The following is a 9,257-nucleotide window of genomic DNA, read 5'->3' as shown; positions in this document are numbered from 1 at the left end:
CTTATAGTACTGGGAGTATGGGAAAATCTCCTTGTTAAGTCTGGTCCACTCAGATATCTTTCTTTGGCAGTATCTTAAATTAATTAAAGATTTGTTCCTTTAATATTTCGTTTTGTCTTCCATTATATATAAATGTCCTTAGAATAGGGTAGTATATTAATTTTCATAAATTTTATATAAACCAGTTTATTGAGATTTATTTCCTTAGATTTTGTTTAAGAAAGAAAAGGCAGGTAAGGGTAGAGAAGGTAATATTGAAATATGAGAAAGGAAAGGACATAGATGAGGAGAGAAAAGATGAAGAAAATAAAATTTATGACCTAGCATTGATCTAAGGGCTGGCCTCATCTTTAACTTTAACATCCTTTCAGTGGGCCCATTCCTTTTCCCCATCTTTTCTATGAGAATTTCTTTTTAGAAATAAAGTTCATCTAGTTAAATAATGAATCTGTAAATTCTGTGAACTGGATACTTCAGTATTCATGTAGATTAAAGTCATCCTCACAATTCCTAAGTACAAATAATGATATAAGTCATATTTAATTGGAAATATTTCTGATACTTTTATTTATTTTTTAATATAAATAAAATAACTATTATAAAATAAGTTTTTATTTATTTGGCAGACAGAGATCACAAGTAGGCAGAGAGGCAGGCAGAGAGAGACAGGAGGAAGCAGGCTCTCTCGCTGAGCAGAGAGCCTGATGCGATGCGGGGCTCCATCCCAGGACACTGGGATCATGACCTGAGCTGAAGGCAGAGGCTTTAACCCACTGAACCACCCAGGCGCCCTGAAAATATTTATTTTTGTGTAATGGATTTCTGGCCTGCTTTATGATTGTTCTCTAAGCCAAAGGATTTCCTTTTATGAGTATTTACCCTACATCTCTATCTGCTTTTTACATTCCATTGAAATAAATTAAAATGAAGAGAATGTACATTGAAAACATTTTATCTGCCTAGAGCCACAAATTAAAAAGAATTTTTCTTTTATTACTTCCAGTTTTGATCAGATTTGTTCATTTTTTTCCAATTTATTTATTTTCAGAAAAACAGTATTCATTATTTTTTCACCACACCCAGTGCTCCATGCAAGCCGTGCCCTCTATAATACCCACCACGTGGTACCCCAACCTCCCACCCCCCACCACTTCAAACCCCTCAGACTGTTTTTCAGAGTCCATAGTCTCTCATGGTTCACCTCCCCTTCCAATTTACCCAAATTCCCTACTACTCTCTAACGCCCATTGTCCTCCATACTATTTGTTATGCTCCACAAATAAGTGAAACCATATGATAATTGACTCTCTCTGCTTGACTTATTTCACTCAGCATAATCTCTTCCAGTCCCGTCCATGTTGCTACAAAAGTTGGGTATTCATCCTTTCTGATGGAGGCATAACACTCCATAGTGTATATGGACCACATCTTCCTTATCCATTCATCCGTTGAAGGGCATCTTGGTTCTTTCCATAGTTTGGCGACTGTGGCCATTGCTGCTATAAACATTGGGGTACAGATGGGCCTTCTTTTCACGACATCTGTGTCTTTGGGGTAAATACCCAGGAGTGCAATTGCAGGGTCATAGGGAAGCTCTATTTTTAATTTCTTGAGGAATCTCCACACTGTTCTCCAAAGAGGCTGCACCAACTTGCATTCCCACCAACAGTGGAAGAGGGTTCCCCTTTCTCCACATCCTCTCCAACACATGTTGTTTCCTGTTTTGTTAATTTTGGCCATTCTAACTGGTGTAAGGTGATATCTCAATGTGGTTTTAATTTGAATCTCCCTGAGAGCTAATGATGATGAGCATTTTTTCATGTGTCTGATAGCCATTTGTATGTCTTGATTGGAGAAGTGTCTGTTCATATCTTCTGCCCATTTTTTGATGTGTTTGTCTGTTTCGTGTGGGTTGAGTTTGAGGAGTTCATTATAGATCCTGGATATCAACCTTTTGTCTGTACTGTCATTTGCAAATATCTTCTCCCATTCCGTGGGTTGCCTCTTTGTTTTTTTGACTGTTTCCTTTGTTGTGCAGAAGCTTTTGATTTTGATGAAGTCCCAGAAGTTTATTTTCGCTTTTGTTTCCTTTGCCTTTGGAGACGTACCTTGAAAGAAGTTGCTGTGGCTGATATCAAAGAGATTACTGCCTATGTTCTCCTCTAAGATTCTGATGGATTCCTGTCTCACGTTGAGGTCTTTTATCCATTTTGAGTTGATCTTTGTGTACCGTGTAAGAGAATGGTCGAGTTTCATTCTTCTACATATAGCTGTCCAGTTTTCCCAGCACCATTTATTGAAGAGCCTGTCTTTTTTCCACTGTATATTTTTTCCTGTTTTGTCAAAGATTAATTGACCATAGAGTTGAGGGTCCATATCAGGGCTCTCTACTCTGTTCCACTGGTCCATGTGTCTGTTGTTATGCCAGTACCATGCTGTCTTGGTTATCACAGCTTTGTAATAAAGCTTGAAATCAGGTAAGGTGATGCCGCCAGCTTTATTTTTGTTTTTCAACATTTCCTTAGCGATTCGAGGTCTCTTCTGATTCCATACAAATTTTAGGATTATTTGCTCCAGTTCTTTGAAGAATGCCGGTGGAATTTTGATCGGAATGGCATTAAAAGTATAGATTGCTCTAGGCAGTATAGACATTTTAACAATGTTTATTCTTCTGATCCAAGAGCATGGAATGGTCTTCCATCTTTTTGTGTCTTCTTCAATTTCTTTCATGAGTGTTCTATAGTTCCTCAAGTACAGATCCTTTACCTCTTTAGTTAGGTTTATTCCCAGGTATCTTATGGTTCTTGGTGCTATAGTAAATGGAATCGATTCTCTAATTTCCCTTTCTGTATTTTCATTGTTAGTGTATAAGAAAGCCACTGATTTCTGCACATTGACTTTGTATCCTGCCACGTTGCTGAATTGCTCTATGAGTTCTAGTAGTTTGGGGGTGGAGTCTTTTGGGTTTTCCATATAAAGAATCATGTCATCTGCGAAGAGAGAGAGTTTGACTTCTTCATTACCAATTTGGATACCTTTTATTTCTCTCTGTTGTCTGATTGCTGTTGCTAGGACTTCTAATACTATGTTGAACAAGAGTGGTGAAAGTGGGCATCCTTGTCTTGTTCCTGATCTCAATGGGAAGGCTGCAAGCTTTTTCCCATTGAGGATGATATTTGCTGTGGATCTTTCATAGATAGATTTGATGAGGTTCAGGAATGTTCCCTCTATCCCTATACTTTGAAGCGTTTTAATCAGGAACGGATGTTGGATTTTGTCAAATGCTTTTTCTGCATCAATTGAGAGGACCATGTGGTTCTTCTCTCTTCTCATATGAATTTGTTGTATCACATTGATTAATTTGCGAATGTTGAACCATCCTTGTAGCCCAGGGATGAATCCCACCTGATCATGGTGGATAATCTTTTTAATGTGTTGTTGGATCCTGTTGGCTAGGATCTTGTTGAGAATCTTAGCATCCATATTCATCAGTGATATTGGTCTGAAATTCTCCTTTTTGGTAGGGTCCTTGCCTGGTTTGGGGATCAGGGTAATGCTGGCTTCATAGAAAGAATCTGGAAGTTTTCCTTCTGCTTCAATTTTTCGAAACAGCTTCAGGGGAATAGGTGTTATTTCTTTTTTTTTTTTAAGATTTTATTTATTTATTTGAGAGAGAGACAGTGAGAGAGAGAACGAGCAAGGGGAAGGTCAGAGGGAGAAGCAGACTCTGCATGGAGCTGGGAGCCTGATGCGGGACTCCATCCCAGGACTCCGCGATCATGACCTGAGCCAAAGGCAGTCGTCCAACCAACTGAGCCACCCAGGCGTCCCGAAATCTGCATTTTCAAACCCTATCCTCTCCCACCATGTGATTCTGATCCAAGTTATCTGCAGACCATTCTTTTTTGTTGTTGTTGTTTAAAATTTTTTTTATTAGCGACTTTTTCTTTCAATTTATTTATTTTCAGAAAAACAGTATTCATTATTTTTTCACCACACCCAGTGCTCTGTGCAAGCTGTGCCCTCTATAATACCCACCACCTGGTACCCCAACCGCCCACCCCCCCCACTGCAAACCCCTCAGATTGTTTTTCAGAGTCCATAGTCTCTCATGGTTCATCTCCCCTTCCAGTTTGAATAGGTGTTATTTCTTCTTTGAAGGTTTGGTAGAATTCCCCAGGGAATCCGTCAGGTCCTGGGCTCTTGTTTTTTGGGAGGTTTTTGATCACTGATTCAATCTCGTTATTAGATATTGGTCTATTCAGGTTGTCGATTTCTTCCTGGTTCAATTTTGGTAGTTTATATTTTTCCAGGAATGCATCCATTTCATCTAGGTTGCTAAGCTTATTGGCATATAACTGTTCGTAATAACTTCTGATGATTGTTTCTACTTCCTTGGCGTTAGTTGTGATCTCTCCCTTTTCATTCATAATTTTATGAATTTGGGATTTCTCTCTTTTCTTTCGGATTAGTGTAGCCAGTGGCTTATCGATCTTATTGATTCTTTCAAAAAACCAGCTTCTAGTTTCATTGATACGTTCTACTGTATCTCTGGTTTCTCCCTCATTGATCTCAGCTCTAATCTTGATGATTTCCCTTCTTATGTGTGGAGTTGGTTTGATTTGTTGTTGATCCTCCAGTTCTTTAAGGTGTAGAGACAGCTGGTGTGTTCTGGATTTTTCAATTTTTTTGAGCAAGGCTTGGATGGCTATATACTTTCCCCTTAGGACCGCCTTTGCTGTATCCCATAGGTTTTGGACCGAAGTGTCTTCATTCTCATTGGTTTCCATGAATTGTTTCAGTTCTTCTTTGATCTCCTGGTTGATCCAAGCATTCTTAAGCAAGGTGGTCTTTAGCTTCCAGGTGTTTGAGTTCCTTCGGAACTTTTCCTTGTGATTGAGCTCCAGTTTCAAAGCGTTGTGATCTGAGAATATGCAGGGAATAATCTCAGTCTTTTGGTATCGGTTGAGTCCTGATTTGTGACCCAGTATGTGGTCTATTCTGGAGAAGGTTCCGTGTGCACTTGAGAAGAATGAGTATTCTGCTGTTTTAGGGTGGAATGTTCTGTATATATCTATGAGGTCCATCTGGTCCAATGTGTCATTCAATGCTCTTGTTTCTTTATTGATTTTCTGCTTCGATGATCTGTCTAATTCTGAAAGAGGCGTGTTAAGATCTCCTACGATTAGTGTATTCATATCAATATGACTCTTTATCTTGATTAACAGTTTTCTTAAGTAATTGGCTGCTCCCATATTGGGAGCATAGATATTTACAATTGTTACATCATCTTGGTGGATAGTCCCTTTAAGGATTATGTAGTGTCCTTCTGTATCTCTGACTACAGTCTTTAGCTTGAAGTCTAATTTATCTGATATGAGAATCGCTACCCCAGCCTTCTTTTGAGTCCCATTGGCATGAAAGATGCTTCTCCACCCCTTCACTTTCAGTCAGCGTGTATCTTTACGTTCAAAATGGGTCTCTTGTAGACAGTATATGGATGGGTCCTGTCGTTTTATCCAATCTGCAACCCTGTGCCGTTTTATGGGTGCATTTAGGCCATTCACATTGAGAGTGATTATTGATAGATACGTTTTTATTGACATCGAGTTACCTTTGAAGTCTTTCTTTCTGTAGACTGTCTCTATATTTCTGTTCAATGCTATTCTTGGGATTTTTCCTCTCTTATAGCACCCCCCTTAATATTTCCTGCAGTATCGGCTTGGTGGTTGCATAATCTTTTAAGCCTTGCCGGTCTTGGAAACTCTTTATCTCTCCATCCATTTTGAATGTCAGTCTTGCTGGATAAAGTATTCTTGGCTGCATGTTCTTCTCATTTAGTGCCCTGAATATATCTTGCCAGCCTCTTCTGGCTTGCCAGGTCTCTGTGGACAGGTCTGACGTTATTCTGATGGGCTTCCCTCTGTAAGTAAGGAGCCTCTTTGCCCTGGCAGCTTTCAAGAGATTATACCTACAATTATAATTTCTCAATTTGACTATCAGGTGTCGTGATGTTTTTTTGGAGTGTATAATCTTGGGTGGAGACCGTTCAGCCTCTAGTACATGAACGCTGGTTTCATTCGCGAGATTCGGAAAATTTTCATGAAGGACTTGTTCCATGATATCTTCTAGACTTCTTTCTTTCTCCTCCCCTTCAGGAATTCCAATAATTCTGACGTTGGAACGCTTCATGGCATCATTTATTTCCCTGATTCTGCTTTCGTGGGATCTAAGCTGTTTGTTCCAGGCTTCCTCCTGATCCTTTCTCTCTATCTGTTTGTCTTCCAGATCACTAATTCTATCTTCTGTCTCAGTTACCCTAGCTTTGAGAGAGTTTAGATTAGATTGGAACTCATTGAGAGCATTGTGGACCTCCTCCCTGGTAGCTTTAAGCTCCGCCCTAACATTGTGAACATCCTGTCTGGTCGCTTTCAGTTCGCCCCTAATCAATTCTGTTTGGTCATCCATGGCCTTCTCCAACCTAGCTATTGCCTGGATAATTGTTAGCCTGAATTCTCTTTCCGACATATTGTCTATGTTGATAGCCATTAGCTCTATTGCAGAAGGTCCATCCTCTGTATTTTTCTTCTGTTGGGCATTCCTCCTCCTAGTCATTTTGGTGGGAGAAGACTGAACAGATGTAGCTGGATGTATCAACTCTGGTGCAGTCAAGGTGCACCCTGGAACACACCGGAATAGTGGAAATGAGTGAATAATACAAGTTTTCCTATGAATTAGTGGTGGTTCTCTTGTAGTCCTTTTTTTTTTTTTTTTCTTTCTTGGTTTGTTTTCTGGGGGAGGGGCCTGCCACGTGGGTTGTCGGTCAATGATGTTTCCTGAGTTGAGTCCCCCCGCCCCCCTCAAGGGGGTGGGCTCTGAGAAAACTGTTTTTTTTTCAGGCTTTTGTTCTCTGGCGGGTTTTTTTTTTTTGCTTGTTCACTTTTTTTTTCCTCTCACCTGACCGCCTTTGATGGTTTTTGTAGTATTAGAAGAAATCAAACCGCACCCTGATCTCCGTCTCAGAGAGAAGCCTCAGTCTGGGTGCAGAAGCTGAATAAATTCCCCCTTGGACGCTGGCAGCGCAGGTTCCAAGTTGCAGACCCTGGGGGCGCAGGATCTTTTGCTCGTCCCCAAAGCCAAGGCAATGGCGGCTGTCTGGGAGCTCCTGACCCCCAGAGAGGTTCCAAGCAGCGATCGCACACTGAGATTTTGCCGCCGACCCGGGCTGGGAGTGCCCGGTTTGCGCGCACCTCTTTTCAGAGGCGTCTGTGGGTCGGGTGCGCGTCTGGGGCACTGAGAACGGGGCGCTGGTCCTTAAGCCCAGGCTGGGCTTTTGCGCGTCTCTGTCCGGGGAAGAGTTTCGCATGCACGCGGCTTAGACTTTGAAACAATGGCGTAGGTCAAGAAGCGCCCCCGGGCCTTAGTAACCCAGGAGAGCTAGAGGGACGTGCGCACACATCTCAAGCTTTGTGGTAGGGCTAGTGCGCATTCTGCAGACCGGTGCAGCTCCCATTCCCTCACAGGAGCCGGAACCCACGTGCTCTGGGGCGCGCTGGCGGCTTAGGGACCAGGAGCTGGTTTCTCCGCCGCACACTCTCTGCCTCCACGCCGGGGAGGCCGTCTGGGACTGGGGACTTAAGCCCCTGTCCCAGCCGCCCCGATTCCCACGACTTCCCCCCGTGATCCTTTGCTCTTTTGGAGTGATTTCAACCAGTCTCCAAGTTAATGCTGGTCCCCAGACGCAGGGCGCTCTCGCTCGTATTGGGGTATTACTTTCCCACCAGTCACCTCTGGTGGCTCCCTCCCCCTTTTGTTTATCTTCTGATTATCAGTCCACTGTTCCCATCCCGCTTTACCTGCTCACTGGCGTCTTCTGCCCCTGTAGAGATCCAGACGTGTATAATTCTGATCTCAGGCTGATTTCATGGGTGATCGGAGTTCTTTGGTAGGTAATCAGCTCACTTTGGGGTACCAGCTGAAAAGACGCCTCTTCCTAGTACCCCGCCATCTTGTCCCCCCCCTCAAATTTGTTCTTTTAAAAACTATTGTTGTAAAAAAATATATATATACAGGTTGAAAATGGTGATGTAAATGTATTCAATTAATAGAGTTGTGGATTAGATACTCAATTTTATTTGCCTGGTTCCCAGCCTAGCACATACTGGCACTCAGTAAATATTTATGGGGTATAATTTAATACATTAAAGATGCATGTAATTAATGTAATTAAAATGACATTAAAGTCTACAGTATAATATCTATGACCATGAAATTCTAAATCCATTCAGAAGCAATATCCTGACATAATATTTTGAAAAGATGAATAAATTTCTCAAAAGCCATTAATTTCCTTGTTTTCTGTATATTGGTAGAATTATTTAACTCAGTAAAATAGGCAACCACCATTTGAACACCTCTACGTTTGAAAATCTGGCTCTCGTGCTTAACTGAATCTCTCAGTTTTATATATGTGTGCATTTTATTATTAAGAGTAGTTACATAGTCAAAATTACAGGTATCCCTGCTTTTCAAAAACTTGTGTTCTGCCTCTCTGCTTTTTCAAAGGACCTATCTGTTTTCACTAATTGAAAGAAATCCAAAGGGGATTTTTGCTTTTACAAAGGAAGAAAAAAAAGACCCCAAAGCAAAAATAGCAGCCAGCATTTGTTGTGTGTTGAGCAGAGGCTGTGCACATCCGGACAGGCCAAGCAGCCCCACGGCCCCTCGGGGTGAGCTGAGCTCTGCATCTTGCTATCAAGCCACCAAAGCTTTGAACTGTGTCTCTGAGCATCTGTGCTTTGTCTCCATTTATTTTGTGCATCTTTTGGCAAGTTGTGTCCTAAGGTATGAGAAAAGCTGAAGAGATGTTATTTTTTGGGTCTGGGAATGCTCAGGAATCTTTCCATATAAATTAATAGTGATTGCTTCTTTGCTTTATGCCATTTCAACTTACAAAAGATTTCAATGGAATGCTCTGCTCTCAGATAGTGGGGGAAACCTGTATTTGAAGAGGATTTGTGGGGAGGGAGCAAATTATGGGTCATTGGATTTCTGGTGGTAAGCAGACTTGGATGGGCACTAAATGAACTAGAATGGTCCAAGAATAGTAGTAGTAGTAGGGGGTTGCAGTTATACCTGAGATATAAAGAAGCTGAAAAGTTAGAGTACAGGATTCTAATCCTATAAGATTATAGGATTATAGGCAGAGAATAACTTGGTTTGCTTGTTTTGAGTTGATCAAAGACTGTTAGATTATT

The sequence above is a fragment of the Neovison vison genome, chromosome 5 (genome assembly GCF_020171115.1).
Source record: "Neovison vison isolate M4711 chromosome 5, ASM_NN_V1, whole genome shotgun sequence".
In the NCBI taxonomy this organism is placed as follows: domain Eukaryota; kingdom Metazoa; phylum Chordata; class Mammalia; order Carnivora; family Mustelidae; genus Neogale; species Neogale vison.
Note: the sequence above shows the minus strand (reverse complement) of the source record.